The sequence below is a fragment of the Echinops telfairi genome, unplaced genomic scaffold (genome assembly GCF_000313985.2).
Source record: "Echinops telfairi isolate 266 unplaced genomic scaffold, ASM31398v2 ScPeMD7_3533;HRSCAF=4204_1, whole genome shotgun sequence".
Classification (NCBI taxonomy): Eukaryota; Metazoa; Chordata; class Mammalia; order Afrosoricida; family Tenrecidae; genus Echinops; species Echinops telfairi.
The window spans coordinates 17,071,395-17,088,867 of NW_022107432.1; positions in this window are offsets into that span (position 1 = coordinate 17,071,395).

Here is a 17,473-nt window from a genome sequence, read left to right on the forward strand (position 1 = left end):
TATATATATATAAAATGTGGTTAGGTGCTATTGAGTCCAATCTGGCTCATAGAGACCCTACATACAACAGAATGAAACACACACACATATCTCTATTCCTCCCTCCATTTTGCTAATTTATAATATAATAATGTAATCAGGTTTTTATAGAAGAATTGCTATTCCATGCCCATGTCAAAGAAAAAAATGGAAAACTTCTGTGACTTACCTTCAAGTAGAGGTGAGGGTAATGTAAAAACTGACCCCAAAGTTGGGAATGTTCAGAAAAGTTGACTGTAGTATTATTAGTTGCAATTAACTTTAGTTAATGCCAAATACATGGAAGCAGGGGAAGCCCTGGTGGTGTATTCATTATGCCATACAAAGGTTGGCAGATCAAAACCACCAACTACTCCTTGGGAGAAAGCCCAAGCTCTCTACTCCCATTAACAATTATGGTCTTGGAAGGTCGGGGGTAGTCCTGTCCTCTCCTATATGGTCGTTTAGTTAGCATCAATTCAACGGCATGGACAGAGAGGTGTAAGCCACTTTATATTAAAAAATGTATTGAAGAACAAGGATGCAGACTTTTAAGAATTACTATCTCTAGAATTTATGGGTGTTACAATTATACTACTCTTTAATGATGGAATTTGAATTTGACCATTTTTCTGTTTGAGTTCAAAGTTCAAAGATTTTCCTGTCCAACAAATTGTTAAGGTAAACCCACAGTTAAATTTCTGGTTTTATTGCAAGGCATGATTTTGTTTACTGGTATGTTTTAATTGTTAATCAGGTACTTGTTAAGACAAAGCAGGTTTTGAGTCACTGTGGTCAATATTGTCGTTTGATGCTTATCTGTGCTTAAATTGTTCTCTGTTCAGACATGCTCTCTAAGTGCATGCTTGCTCTTTGTAAGTGCTGACTGACCATCTCTGTCCCCTAACTTCATTTGTTTATTCTGAAAATGTACAGATACCTCAGGGTTGAGCATCAATGAATAATGCTGCAAAACCGAAAAAGAACATGCAGAGTAAATATCAGCATGAAAAAAATAAGACTAGAGAACATCAATAAGAGATGCAGACAAAGGCCATATTTAGAGATTAGAAGCCCTGAGGAAGTAAAGCAAATAGATAAAAATATGCCTGTGACTAATCAGCCATGGGAGGTCAAAACCCAGTGTCATGCTAGAGTGATACTCACTGTCCTCATCCTACGTTTGTACATTTTTTCTATTCTGATTCATGCCAACTTCTCTTTCCAGAAAATGAAAATAAAATAACTTCACAAATTTTATAGCTGTTTTTGTGAGATTGAGAACATCGTGCAGGTTCAATACGGATCACTGACCAAAACAAAAAAGATCATACCAAGTGCTATTTCAATTTGAGTAAAATGTATGGTCACAGTATTATACTGCTTTTTAATATAAAATTACTGCATTTGAAAGATTTTTGAAATGCCTCTGTTTTCACTTAAATTTAGGGCACACATACTACTCTAATTTGGCAGAATTACAGTAGCATATAGTTTCAAATTTCAGAATTTTCCATAAACTTCAAGCTGTTCAGATATTGGTACTCTAATTTGCACTATTAATAATGTGTCTCAAAGTGACCATTACATATACACAACCTAGAAAAATAATATATTCCCAAGATCTTAGAATTTCCCATACTTCTCTATTACAATAACTACCTATTCTCCCACTGCAAAAATTATGACTACTCAGACTTCCCTAATAATATTTTATTTTTTAGAAAATATTTAACAGCATTTCTTTATAATTTTACATACTATTCATTCCACCTTAAATAAAATGGTATCGTTTTTTGCCATTTTGCATTTTATTCAAATATACTACTTTGTGTCTGCTTCTTCTGTTGATCAGTAAAATAAATGCAAGTGTTTTTTTCTAGGTTTTTAGGTATCTATGTAGATTATTTTTGTTATTGTAGATTATTCCATATTATGAATAGTTTTTTTCTAAATTGGGTAAACAATTTTATTATTTACACATTTAGGTTATTATAATCAATGTTTTTATAGTGCAGTCTTGTAATTGTCTTTTAATTATCTTGTGCATGTATTTTCAATGGGTATATCCTTAAGAGTGCAATTTAGGAATTCTAGGTATGTGTCTTAGAAGTACAGCCAGAGTGCTCCCCAGAGGCAAGGATGGCAAGCCTTTGTCTTAAATACTTTGGACATATTATAAGGAGAGAATAGTCCCTAGGGAGGGACATCATGTGGAGGCACAGTGAAAAAGAGGCAGGCCCATCATGAGATGGATTCACACATTGGCTGCAGCTATGAGCTCAGGCAGAGAACAGTTGTGGGGCCGGCTCAGGATCGTGCCACCTTTCATTCAGTCGTTCATCAGGTAGATAACGGTTGGAACCGACTGGATGGCACCTAGCAACATCTTAACATTGGATTTTAATACCACACAGTTTCCTTTATTCCAGTTAACAGTTTCTGAGATGGCTTTTGTCAATTATTCATAATCCAAAAGTATAATATTCTTTTGGGACTAGTAATCAAAACTAGTAACATCATTTACATTCAGACTTCTGCTGCCCCTAGTTAGACTTCTTGAATCCCATGGTTTGGCTTATGGCTTTGTGCTTTCTGATTTGGCACATGTTTCAAATGAGTGGATCTTTCAGATTACTAGGTGACTGGTTTTTGTTTGTTTGTTTGTTTTCTCCCAGAAAGACACCCATTAATTTTATCTTTATTTATTTTCTTTTTAAATTATTTATTTATAATGTGATTTTTCTTTCTCAAAACCATTTTATTGGGAGCTAATCTGGATAGCATTATCATTCCACAGTTCAATCACATCAAGTCTTGGTAACATTTCTCTTAAAAGAAATTCTAGATGTTGTTTTGAGCAAACACCTCATCAGAAACCTTGATATTGGTCCAATTGCATGGATTTTTCATTCATTGTTTTACCCCCGGTCATGCCAAATATCTGGATGAAGTTACATGTAATCTGTGCCTTGGAAACACAGATATGCTCTTTTCAAGGTTTTGCAAAAGTAGACTATGAGCTTCATTGACATCATAGGTCAAATTATTGACTCACTGAACATGGTTAAAGGTGATATAACATGAAGATTCAAGTGTAGTGTTAGGTAAAGTGTAGAAAAACAACATTCTAAAATGAATTGAGGAAAATAAGCAAAACTGGAGAATAAAAATAGCCACACAAAATAACCACCTCGTCAGATTCTAAATCACATAATTCTGGACCCCTTGTAAACAGAAAAATAGATAGCATGGAGCAACGTGAACCATTGGACAATGATGAAACTGAGACTAAATCAGACTGTAACGTTGGTTTGCTCAACTAATGCAGTAGAAAATACGATAAAAAATTCTGAACCCATACAATGATTCCAAATACACACAGTGAAATTTACAGTATCCATCGATCTAAAATGATCAGAGGGAGAAATGACAAAGATCTTTGCGACAATAATCAAGAAAGTATCTAAATTAAATGCACTGAGAACAAAAAGTGGACTATCTGAAAATAAAAGGCACATGTCAACCTAAATTCAGTTTTTAGGTTATGGAGAATTCCTGTTATTAATTAATAGGAGAATCTTCTCAACCAAAATATGACACTGACCATAAATGATATTAAAAATATATTGATGCATTAGTGCCATACCCAGTCCTCTGCCTCCTGAACTTTCTCTGACTTTCTGGAAGTACACAGCTCTGTGCCTTGATGAATGGCTTCTACCAGTTTTCTAGAGGTAAATTAGATAGGCCACTCAAGGTATTAAACATACATTAAAGATCCCATTGATCTTATCTAATCAAAAGAACAGTAGAGAGCCCATTCTTCAAAGCTAACAGACACAAGTTGGAGGGTTTTTAATGTAATTTGATTGAAAATTCTCCTACATATGGTATTAGTTCTCTTATAGAAAAAGTTCATACTAATTTCAGATATTCTATATTTTTTAGAAAAAATATTAAGAAAAGTTATGCTTAGTGTGGCATGTAGTCAGAGATGAGAATACTAAATTGAAATATATGTAAAATATTCATTTTGCTGGATTTTATTATTAATAAATTATTAAATAAAATTATTTAATTTATCGTTTAATATTATTAGATGAATATTATTATTTAATCAGTTATTATTTAATAACTTTATTATTTAATATGAAGATGTTAAAAAGCATTGTTACAAAATCACAAAAGTTTTATTAAAAATATCAAGATACAAAGTTACTATTTATTAACATATCCTTTTATCTAGGTTTATAGACTCTGAAGTTGGCGTTTACATCTCTTTAGCCCTTACCTGAAGAATGTTACACTCAGATTTACACTGTCAAAATGGCAGTTTTAGCATCCTAGAGGGATTGAAATTCTGTTTCTTTTCTAGATATTTTTTATTTTGTTATCACAAATATGCCTGAAGGGCCAGGGTCAGGTTGTGGGGTGGATGGGATAAAGTTTCTATATGAAATTCTTATATAACAGCCTTGCTTACCAGCCAAGAATGAACAGGTACATTGTCATAAAAATAAATGCATACATAAATTAATAAATGGTCCTACTTTTTTGGATTTTTCTAACTAACACACTTTTCTGTTTTCTTAAAATTGTGTCTTAACACATGATCCTCATGTATTCTTCAAGAAAATCTATTGAGATGATTTCTTGGGTATTCGAATAAAAACACTCACGCTAACTTTCTGATCTGAACTTCCTGCCTTGGATTTACTGACCTAGCAGATTTCCTTGGACGTCAGTGTTAAGTGAGACTCATTTTTTAAAGGTGTTCTGACAACCCGAGCAGACAGTCTCTTCGTTCTCACACTAAATGACGGGTAGCTTGGAACCAGAGGTCTTGCACTTAGCAGCCCAATCCTTAGACTAAGGCTTAAACCATGAAGGCTCTTTCCTAACAAGACTTAACAAAGCACAAAAACAAAATCAAACTTGCCTCCATCTAATGGATACTGGCTCATAGTGACCTTTTCGGATAGGCTGGATGGCACTGTCCCTGTGAGTTTAAGACACTCTCTTTACAGAGTAGAAAGGATGGTCTTTGCTATTTGTTGGTGCAGTACTACGGACCTTGAGGTTCACAGCCAACTATGGAACCACCACCTTGCCCAAGCTCTTAAGACAAATGTATTCCTGAGCGAATCTGTTTGCACAGCTTTTCTTAATATAACTGAATAATTAAACTATATGATTTGTGAAATTGTCTGATATGTGGAGTTTTATTGCCATATGAAGGAATCCTTTAGAGCACTGAGATGAGAAATTCAACTTACCGAGTAAGACCAAACTGCCCTTAAAAGAAATTACATCAATGCACATGTCCACTCTCAGTATTTGAGAGGTCCTAAGCAATGGGCTGAGGAGTCCTGGTCCCAGAATGGTTACATGTTAGGCTGCTAACTACAAGGTCAGCAGTTTGAAACCACCAGCTCCTCTTAGGGAGAAAGATGGGGCTTTCGCCATCGGTTAAGAGTTAGTCTCATAAATCACAAGAGCAGTTCTATACTGTCTTATAGGGTCTTTATGAGTCATTGGCACTGATTTGAGAGCAGTGAATGAATGTGAGTGAAGCAAAGGCTACTAACTGCAAAGTTAGTGGTTCAAGCCCACCTACTGCTCAGTGGGAGAGAGAGGAGATCTGCTCCTGTGAAGGTTTACAGCATCAGAAACCCCGAGGAGCAGTATTATTCTGTCCTGTCTTTGAGCCAGAATCTACTCAATGGCAATGGGTTTGGAATTGATGTTGATACCCATACCCTCAACAACAGTTAAGGTCTTTTTCATATTTAGGATTAGGACATTATCAAATGCAAAATGATTTTTCAATTCAAATTTAATTTACAGTTTTTAGATAACTAATATGGTTAATTACCATCTTGAATATTCAATAGCTTTTGAATTATCCTCCTCTGTGACTTTCTATTAAAACTTTCTTTCATTTTAACATTAATTCTCTATTATTGATTTGGAAAAATTTGCGTTGTCCTAATTATGGGCCCTTTATCAATGGTAAAAATATTCTAGATTACAGTTAGTTTTCTCACTTGGCTCATTATGTCTTTATTTCAAGGTGATCTGCTTATACTTTATTGCTCCTTCAGGTAGTTAATTGTGCCAACCTGGCCAATAAACACATGTGGGGTTAATTGAAGGGTGGAGGGATAAATGGCTCTGTGAGCCTTGCCTTTCGAGTTCTTGGGTCTCTTGCTTTGTGATGGTCAGACCAGGGTGCAGCTGCCTTAGCCAGTTCCTGCTTCAAATGGCAAGGCTCACTTCCTGCAAGACATCCCCAAGGAGAATTCGCATGGACCTACCCCGATGCAGCCCTGGGTGCTGGAGCAGCCGTGTGGAGACCCCTGTCAGCGCTGAGATGTTTACACATTCACTGACTGGGCTTTCCTCCTGCAGCCGGCATCATTGCGTGTGTTTTGTGAGATGGAGGAGGACTTTGTGGATTGGTGTCAGACAGATGGGTTAATGTTGGACTTGTGGGCTTGGGCAGCACTGGGTTAGGATGTTTTCTTGATGTACACTTACCCTTTATAGTAACTCTTATACATGAGTTTCTGTGGATGTGTTTCTCTAAAGTACCCAGACTAGCACACTCTTTAAGAAAATTTCCCTTAAATTGAAGTAATAAAGATATTACCTTGTATGATATTCTAAAATACTTAGAGATTAACTTTTAATTTTTAGACCAATCTTTGAATCAGAATAAAATGTATTTATTTATTTAAAGATTGAATTTATTATTAAATAAATTAAAGATCCTATTTATTCATTCATTTATTTATTTGTTTATTTTCTCAATGTTGTTGCTAGTTGCCCTCAAGTCAGTTACAACCCATGGTGACCCCATGCATGACAAAAACAAACACCGGCCAGTCCTGGGCCATCCTCACAACTGTTCCTCTGTGCCTAAGCCCATTGTTTCAGCCACTGTGTCAATCCATCTCCTGGAGGGCCCTCATCCCTTTCCCTGCACTTTCCCTCCACTTTAATGAGCATGACGTCCTTCTCTAGGACCTGGTCCCTCCTGACAATATGCCCACAGTATGTAAGGCAAAGTTCTCCAAAGCAGGAAGCCAAGTCCTTTGTTGTCTTAGTCTGGAAGCCACACTGAAACCAGCCCCCTTTGGATGACCCTGCAGGTATTTGAAGCACCAGTAACATAGCATCTGGGATCACAGCAACACAGAAGCCACCATGATATGACAAAGTGATAGACAAATGGTGGTTTTGCCCAATAAGTTGAGTCAATTATTTGTCACCTTTTATTGAAAAATCCATTCTCTCCTTAACTACTAGAGTCCCTCTACCATTTTGCAAGTGTTTACATATGTATAGGTTTGTTTCTAGGCTCCCTATTGTGTTGCATTTCTTTGCTATCTATGATAATACTACATTAACATATGCTTATTTATCTTAGATTTACAATAATCTGAATAATATAAAACAGTATGGTCTTCCCATCTTTATTTCTGTCAATGATATCCTAATAAGTTTGTTGCATTATCATAAGCATCTCACAATCAACTTGTCAATTGTAATCATAAAAATACCAGCATTTAATTTGCTGGTGATTACAGAAGAATTTGGAACATTTATTATCTTAAAAGATGCTCTGGTGATATAGGGGATTACACAGTAAGCTACTAACTGCAAGGGCAGCAGTTTCCACCCACCAGCCACTCCATAAGAGAACGAGGAGGCTTTCTGTTCCCTTAAGGTTTACACTCTCAGAAACCCAAAGGAGTAAATCTACTCTGTCTTAAAGGGTTACTATGAGTCAGAATGGATTCTAAGGGAGTGTTTCCTTTTTTTTCTTTTGCTTGTTTGCTTGTTATTTCTTTATTATCTTAAAAAGGAAACTTCTTTGAGCTAAAAGTTAGGCTGTTCACCAAAAGGTCTGAACAAAACAACCAGCTATTTCTCAGAAGAAAGGTGAGACTATCTGACCTTGTAAAGATTTACACTCTAGGAAACCCTTTGTAGTGTAGTTATGAATCAGAGTCATTGGCACTGATTTAGTTATTGTAAAATTTCTTTAAAATAATATATCTCTCCATTGTATTAAAGCTTTAATAGCCTCTTCCAGTAAATCTATTTATCCATTTTTGTTTGTGTTCATACTGATATATTTATTCTAAGTATTTTCATGTATTCTTTATTTTTGGAAACTGAAGATATGGTGCTAGTTGATATCTTTAGTTTTAATGCTAGATTATCACAGATTTATTTTCTTTCTTCTTCATAAGGACATACCATTAAAACAGCAATAACTTTGTTTTATAAGCTATGATAACAATCCATCACTTAAAAAATACAATAATCCATTAGGATTAAGTAACTAATCACTTGCTCACCTTCCCGACACAACCGCTGAGGACAAAGCGGGTGAATAAGCAAATGTGGTGAAGAAAGCTGATGGTGCCCGGCTAACAAAAGATATAGCGTCTGGTCTTAAAAGCTGGAAGGTAAACAAGCGGCCATCTAGCTCAGAAGCAACAAAGCACACATGGAACAACATATCAACCTGTGTGATCACGGGGTGTCGAAAGGATCACTGAAGACAAGTGGGTGCATAAGCAAATGTGGTGAAGAAAGCTGATGGTGCCCGGCTATCAAAAAGTATAGCTTCTGGGGTCTTAAAGGCTTGAAGGTAATCAAGCGGCCATCAAGCTCAGAAGCAACAAAGCCCACATGGAAGAAGCACACCAGCCTATGCAACCACAAGGTGTCGAAGGGATCAGGTGTAAGGCATCATCAGAACAAAAAATCTTACCATAGTGAATGATGGGGGGAGTGCGGAGTGGAGATCCAAAGCCCATTAGTAGGCCACTGGAGATCCCCTTGCAGAGGGGTCTCGGGGAGGAGATGAGCCAGTCAGGGTGCGATGTAACAATGATGAGAAATACAACCTTCCTCTAGTTCCTAAGGGTTTCCTCCCCGCTCCCACTACCATGACTCGAATTCTATCTTGCAAGACTGGCTAGACCAGAGGAGGTACACTGGTACAGATAGGAACTGAAAATACAGGGAATCCAGGACGGATGAGCCCTATAGGACCAGTGGCGTGAGTGGCAAAACAGGGAGGGTAAAGGGAGAATGGGTAGGAAAGAGGGAACCGATTACATGGAGCTGTGTGTGACCTCCTCCCTGGGGGACAGCCAGCCAAGGAGTGGATGAAGGGAGACGTCGGACAGGGCAAGATATGACAAAATACCCATTTATAAACTATCAAGGGCTCATGCGGGAGGGGGGAGCGGGGAGAGAGGGAAAAAATGAGGACCTAATGTCGGGGGTTTAAATGGAGAGAAAATGTTTTGAGAAACGATGTGCAGATGCGCTTTACACAATTGATGTGTGTATGGATTGGGATAACAGTTGTATGAGCCCCTAATAAAATGTTAAAAAAGAGAAAAAAAAAAAAGTAACTAATCACTGAGTTAGGGATTGAAACAATGGTATCATTCAATTCTCCCAATCGTGTAAATAACAAACACCTTCCCATGATATTAATTCACCATTTTTATCAATGGCAAATTTGCAAATAAGTACAATGTAAACAATTCCTTTTGTATCTACTTTCACTGCCATTTCATGGTCATTTTGGGAATGTCATATAATTTGACTTACTTACTGGATAACTTTTATAAATATAAATGAAAGACATTTTTACATAAACTAATTTAAATTAATTACTATTCCTTAAACTAGTGAGATTAATTATCACTTACGCAGAAATTTACTTCTATAGATGTAAAAATGAATAAATTGAGTCACATATTTCAAGAGTCAGCTACATATTACCATGAATACTTAAAGTACAGGCAACCTCACTTAGAATAGGATTTCTCAACCAGATGTTTTGGACAAGAAATTATGTTGTGGGGTCACCCTGTGCATTTTGGGCTATTTAGCAACATCCCTGGCCCACTAGTTGTCATTAGCACAACTATAAATTTCAAATTAGGGCGTACTTTATATATAAATTATATATTCCAAGTTAAAATTTTCAAAAACATCTCCAAATATGATCAAATGTTTCCTGTGGAGTAAGATTTTCCTCAGTGGGAAAACACTAGCACATGAAATACTTTGCTTATGAAACCTAGTACCACAATATATACTTTTTCTTAATTAACTAACAAAAGAAATGAATATCCTGTGCAAACACTCTTTCCAAACTTAAAGCTATGAATCATGAATAATGAGATTTGAAGAGGCTACATTTATTCTAATCTTCATTTATCTAGAGTAAAATCATTATATAATTTCCTAATAAAATGGTAGGTTCTGGTAGGCAAATGACCGTGAGAAACGTTTTAATACAAAGGGAGTAAAAAACCAAGCCATGATTTTATCTAATATAGAGTAATGTTGATGAGCTTATAGGAGCAGCAAGTAGAATAAGGGTTTCAGGGGGAGAGGTTGGGAGGTACTTGACGTGATTGAATTATGGAATGGGATGATCTATGTATTAAATACCAATTAATAATAATAGAAAAATACTCAAAAACAAATTTATTTATACCAACCTTAATTCTTCAGAAATGTAGAACTACATAATAAACATAAGGCAAGAAATGCTTAATTACATGCCTCAGTTAAGATGTAAAATATACCACATTATGAAGAAAAAATTAGATAAAAAATATAATACTATTGAAAAATTGAAATTTATAAAACCATGGAGATCAAAATTATGTATAGATTCTCATATAGACTTTTATCTATATGCTAATATATATATTGTCTAAGAATGAAGGTGCATTCAACCATGCTGAATGACCTTCATGTAAAATTCCCATATTATTACTCTATAAATCTCCACTAGCTTCATTAAGGATTGTGCCCTCATTATGGTGATGATAATCATAATAATCATTATCAGTCTTATAGTGGTTAAAAGCAATTCCTATTTATGGAAAGTTTTTTAATTTATAGTGCTGATTTAACTTACTGCATAATTGGCTATAATAACTTTGTGAGCTCTGTTGGGAAAACATTATTATTATTATTATTAAGATTAGGAAATTGAGCATGAAAGATGGAGGCATGTGGTTAGTAAATGGCAATGTCAGTAGCGACACCAAGGTCCTTGAATTCCACTTCTAGTTCTTTTCCAAGAAACCACAATTTGTATGTTGACGCATGAAATAATAAAGTACTTTTTTTTCCAAACCCATTTTATTGGGAATTAATACAGATATTGTATCATTCCATAGTTCACTCATATCAAGCAGTGTTGTACAATTGCTACCACATCAGTTTCAAACATTCTTTTCCTTCTTGAACTCCTTGATGTCAGCTCCCTTTTACTCTGCCCCCCCCCCACCCGCCGTGCCATTGCAACCCCGAGAAACCCTTACTCTACTTGCTGTCCCTGCAGGATCACCATTTTCATTCATTGAAAAACAGACACACACTTAACAAAATTCAAGAGGGCAACCCCGGTGACAAAACATATCGATTTGAGATAAACCCCAATATGAACAAACAAGAATAAAAATAAATACAAAATACTTTAAAAACCACATCAGGCCTAACATGCATCAGAGGGGGAAATCAACTGACAAGGTTTGAACTGTTCATGTCCGGTTTACCATGTTGATCTTCTGCAGTCATCTCTCCAATGCTCTCTGTTTGGGGTCCAGTTTCTTCCCATCCTTCTGTTACCAACAGAGGGAAATCACCGGAGACTTATTTCCTACGTAGCTCCCACAAATGTATCCTGGGCTTCCACTGTCATCCATGACCTTCTGCAAACCAGATTCTCACAATTTAGGCTCTGATACTATTCCCTCCTTTTGTGAGCTGTCATCTCATTTGATTAGCTGGATATTGATGCTTATGGAAATATTAGTATCTTACTCATGAGAGTTCTAAGATTCTCTAGTGACAGACTTGGGCTTGGTTGAGAATCAAAACAGAAGATTCATGGTTTGATTGGCCAACTTCTCTGAGGAAGAAAAAACCACGTTATCTGTCCCCTTCAAGGTAACAACGTTGGAAACTCACAGAGCAGTTTGTTCTATGTCGTGGGGGTTCTCTGAGTTAAAGTTGATGGCACACATCCATGAAAGTGCGACTATTTAAATAATTAGTATTTAATGCCTTCCAATGCCACTTTACAGATCTTGGGGCATCTCACCCCCTTTTCACAGATACATGATTCCAGTCTTGAAGTAACTATTTCAATTTGCTTTGTGTAAAAGCAATACCACACCCATCATATTATCTGAATTTTCCTAATACATACAGGGATGAGGAAGAAAACTGGTCGTTTTGTCCCTAACAGATTCTCCCAGGACACAAGATGCATTTCCTTGGAGTGAAGGGTAATAGAAAGATTGAGGTAGCTCCTTCCCTGAAGTACAGTGTCCTTTTACTGCTATTAGGTAGACTAGAAAGTCTGGAAATAAAATTGAACAATATGCTGAGAATATGAAAATCAAATACACTTCAACATATTAATGTAAAGTCTTCAAGCCTGTTCTTTGAAGTGTCACTCACTGCCCACTTACATAAAACTCTACTCAGTGATTGGAATTTGAAGGGGCAAATGAACCTTGCCAGGATGATTTGTAACTGTTTACCTTTCAGAAAAAGTTGCCCAGGAGTAGATCACTACACTCTACACTACACTTAAAACCCATGATTAGCTACACTCCACTCCACTCTATCACTACACTTACAACCCATGATTATCCTTATTATTTGATTACATTCTTCCTTGTATTTCAGAATTCCAGCCACCTTTGATTGGTCTGTCTACTAGTGATCCGAAGTTCAGCTGCATAAGTAAGCAAGGTTTGAATTTTTTCCTCCATTTGTTTTGGCCATGTCATTAACGGGAATTCCGTTAGCTCTTCTAATGCCTCTCCCACCTCTGCAGTGCACAGTCCTGAGGAGTGGATGCTCAGTCAGAATGACAGCCCCCTGTACTGAGCTGGCTAAAAAACTAAAGACAAGCTCTCTTCACAAAATTAAAAAAGAAAAAAATAGTGAAAATAGCATCAGAATTGGAAGGAGACTTGTAGCTTATTTTTCAGTTTATGGATGAGGCATAGTCTCCTATGCCGAGAATATTGCGCACAATGAATACTGTGCACAAGTATGTATTCAGTTAAATTGTGAAAATTCCATGCACAATACACAAGTACACACACACACACACACACACACACACACGCACACACACCCCTCGGCTTCTTCCCTCTCTATATGAAGTTGATAATTAGCTTTTCCATTTCTTTAAAGAATAATGCTGGAATTTAAATCAGGATTGCATTGAATTTGTAGATTATTTTGGTAATATTAACATTTTCACAATATTGAGTCTTCTGATCCACAAAATGGGACATTCTTCCCTTTGTATAGGTCCCTTTTGTTTTCTTGGCATAGTGTTCTGTAGTTTTCTTTGTACAGGTCTTTATTTTAGGGTCAGGCTTATTTTTAGCTATTTCAGCTTTTGTGTGGCGATTGTGAATGATATTGTTTCCTTGATGTCTTTTTCAAAACCCTCATCACTAGTATATAGGAGTCCAATTGATTTCTGCTTGTTAATCTTGTATCCTGCGACTTTACTAAACTCCTCAATTATTTCCAACAATCGTAGTGTGGAGATCTTGGGGTTCTCTGTATACAAAATCGTATCATCAACAAATAGCAGTATTTCACTATTCTTTGACCAATTGTACTCCCTTAATGTCTTGTTGTTGTCTTGTGGTTCTGGCTAGATATTCCATGACAATATTGAATAAGGGTTCCCACTTTTAATGGACCTGCTTTCAGCTTTTCCCTTTTGAGTGTAAAACATTTTGTATATATTTATATTTGCTTATGTTTATATATTTGCCTTTACGTTTATATATTGTTTGTGTACATTTATGTTCAAATATCTGTTCATGAAGTTTTTATGTTTACAATGTATATACTTGTGTCTGTTTATAATGATTACATTAATGTTTATGATGTTTATTTTTTATGTTTGTATTTATTCTTATGTTTAACTTTATAATGTTCACATTAATAATATTGATATTTATGTTGATGATATTTCTTGGTGTGGTCATTTATGCTGTTGGTATTGATGTTTGTGATGGTGATATTAATGATATTTCTTATATTGTTGGTGTTGATGTTGATATTTATGTTTTTGGTGTTAACATTGATCTTTCTGTTTATTATAATCTTGATTTTGATATTTGTGTTTATGATGTCAATATTGATGTTGATCATGTTGATGTCAACATCAACAACATTATATATAATAAAAATAATATCAACATAATTAACATCAATATTGTTAACATAAACACCAGCATCAACATCATAAGTTTAAGTATAAATATAAACATCATAAATATTAATATGGATACTATGAACATCAACATAAATGTAACTAAAAATAATCAAAATGATAAATATAAACACCAACATGATTAATATCAGCATTAACATTAACAACATTTATAGCATCTACATAAATAACTACATAAACATCAACATCAATATCACCTATATAAATGTTGATATCATAAAGACCACATACATCAACATTATTTTTTTTAATTTTATTAAATCATTTTATTGGGGCCTTGTACATTTCTTATCACAATCCACATATATATCCATTGTGTCAAGTATCAACTTCAATGTTATAAATATCAATGTCAACTTCATTGACATCAACATGATCAACATTAACATCTATATCATAAACATCAACATCATACATATTAAATTCAATATCATAATTATAAAAATCAATATCAATGTGAGGAATATCAGTAGTGACAGAATAAACATCAACACCTAACACATCAGCATCATAACATCAATATTAATGTTTACGTTGTTTTTACCATCATAAAGATAAACAGCTTTATCATCATCATAAAGATAAACATCATATACATCCTTATAAAGATCCTTATACATATCAACATCATAAACAAATCTCAGCACCTAAATCATAAGCATCAACATCTATATCAGGATGATCAACATCAAGATCAACATTTTATGCATGACAGCATCAACAACAAAAACATCAACATCATCAGCATCACATTCAACATCATTGTTCAACATTAGCATAACATATCAAACTTATGAGGCAGTTCTACTCTGTCCTACAAGATCACTATGAATTGGAATAGATTTGATGACAATGGGTTCTTTTGCTATTATTTTTAAAAAACTGAACCAAATTACATACACTCTGCAAGCACCCTGCTGATAACTGCTATCGTCACAGGAACATGACGTTCCATAGCATCAGCTGTCACCCCACATGAGAAACAGGAAAGCTGAGACGTGAGAGTTCGTCTGCTTAACCACAAATGCTTAGCAAATGAGTAAAGTCTAGGCTTCTTTAGTGGAAATACTTAGAGCATTTTGATTTCATATCTCAATGCCTCTACTAAGAGGCAAGTGCATTATTTAATTTTTATGAGAATATTTCCTGTGCTGGAGTCAGTGGAATGTGAAAGAAGAAGGGAAAGAGAGGCACTCAGACATTATTATTTTTAGAGTTTCATCCTCCATTGAATTTGATACATCGGGAATGTAGAGAACATTTTCAGAATTTCAATTAATTGTTCTTCATTAGAGTTACCTAGAAAACACAACTTATTTTCTCTGATTTCTGATCTCTTGAGTACTCAAGAGTGCTGCAGAGAAAATATGTATTTCTTTTAGTTTAGTCAATTACATAACATTGGACTGAAAATTTCATCTCTATACTGATTATAGATGAGATTGTGAAATGATGAGGTTGGAGGAAGAAATGTAATCAGTTCAAAGCATAATTTTTTTGTTCCTCCAACAAAAGTTATACTGAATTTGTACTTTGAATAAAATATAAATCAATGTTAATGCTTATACATATTAAAGAATCTGCATTAGGAAAAAAATGAGTGCTTCTTATATGCTGTGCAATATCAAGAAATAAAGAATGAAGGATGGGAAATAATTGGAAGACTTATTAAAGGGTAAGCATACTTAGATTCTATCTCAAATAAATTTATGTGTGTATGTGTGTGCCTGCTTTTTGAGTCAAAGTGATACTACCATAAATATTTAAAATACAGCATTATCTGCAACGGAGTTTCTCAACTGATTGAGAAATTGATTGAGCCTTATCTACTAAAAAAATTATTATTACATTGTTTCATTTAATGAGAATTTCCCTTTCACAGACAAGCCTGTCAAAAATAAAACTTCTGAGACTGTTAAAAGCTAAACAGCAAATACATTTATTGATAGAGGATAATTTGGGTAAAGATAGGGCTTTCTACTCCATAAAAAGAAGGTCTTGGAAACTCAAAGGCACAGCCCCACCTGTCCTATAGGTTTGCTGTGAGTTGCCGTTGACTGAATGGGGATGTGTTTGGGGTTCTTTCTTTCTTTCTTTCTTTCTTTCTTTCTTCTCCTCCTCCTCCTCCTTCTCCTCCTCTTCCTCCTTCTTGTAGAAACACTAAATGAAAACTTGGCAAAATAAAATCTACCACATGCTCCACTGTGTTAAAGTCACATTTTTGTACATATACAGTAACACTAAGAATTTTGGTTATGATATTCTAATCAGAATATTGTGCTTGGGGAGTTAAGGTAGTCAAGGGAGGATTTTCTGGAAATAGTATTTTTGCTATGATTTTCAAAGTGTATGGCGCTTGCCATAATTGGAAGCATTGTATCTTGCAAAGGGTACACAAGTAGCTAGCTGTTTACATGATGGGATTTCTGAGAACAAATGGCAGAATATTTTACACAATAGAATCTGTTTTACTTTTTGATTCCACTTGATGTGCTTTTTACATTGGGAGCCTAAATACAGTTTTTAAGAGAGCAATATATGCTGAAACATTATAAATAATGGAAAAATAGAAATCTAGCTAAGACAGTAGCAAGATCAGTAAGCCATGATTTTAAGACCGCTGGCATCGTAGAAAGTGGGCATGCTCATTAATCTTCTGTTGAACAGGTTACAGGTATTTTTTAAGTGAGCCCAGTCACCTAAATATAATTATGTGAAACTAGACAAGCTGCTTCTAAAAGGTAGATACAGTTAACGGTGAAAAACATTTTCTTGACTGCATTATGAAATCTATACAAAGGTCACTTGTTTCTGAAGACAGAAACCAAAACCAGGGCAAGCAAAATGAAATCTTAAAAGACACCCAGGTAGATTCAGCCGTAAAGCTGATAAACTTGAACTAGCCCCATTCACAGGAACCAGGTACCGTCACATCCTCATGTAAAACTCCCTGTACAGAAGTAATATATATTACTGCCCTGTCCGACGTCTCCCTTCACCCACTTTTCAGTTGTCCATCCCCCAGGGAGGAGGTCATGTATAGTTCCTTGTAATCGGTTCCCTCTTTCCAACCCACCCTCCCTCTACACTCCCAGTATTGCCACTCACACCACTGGTCCT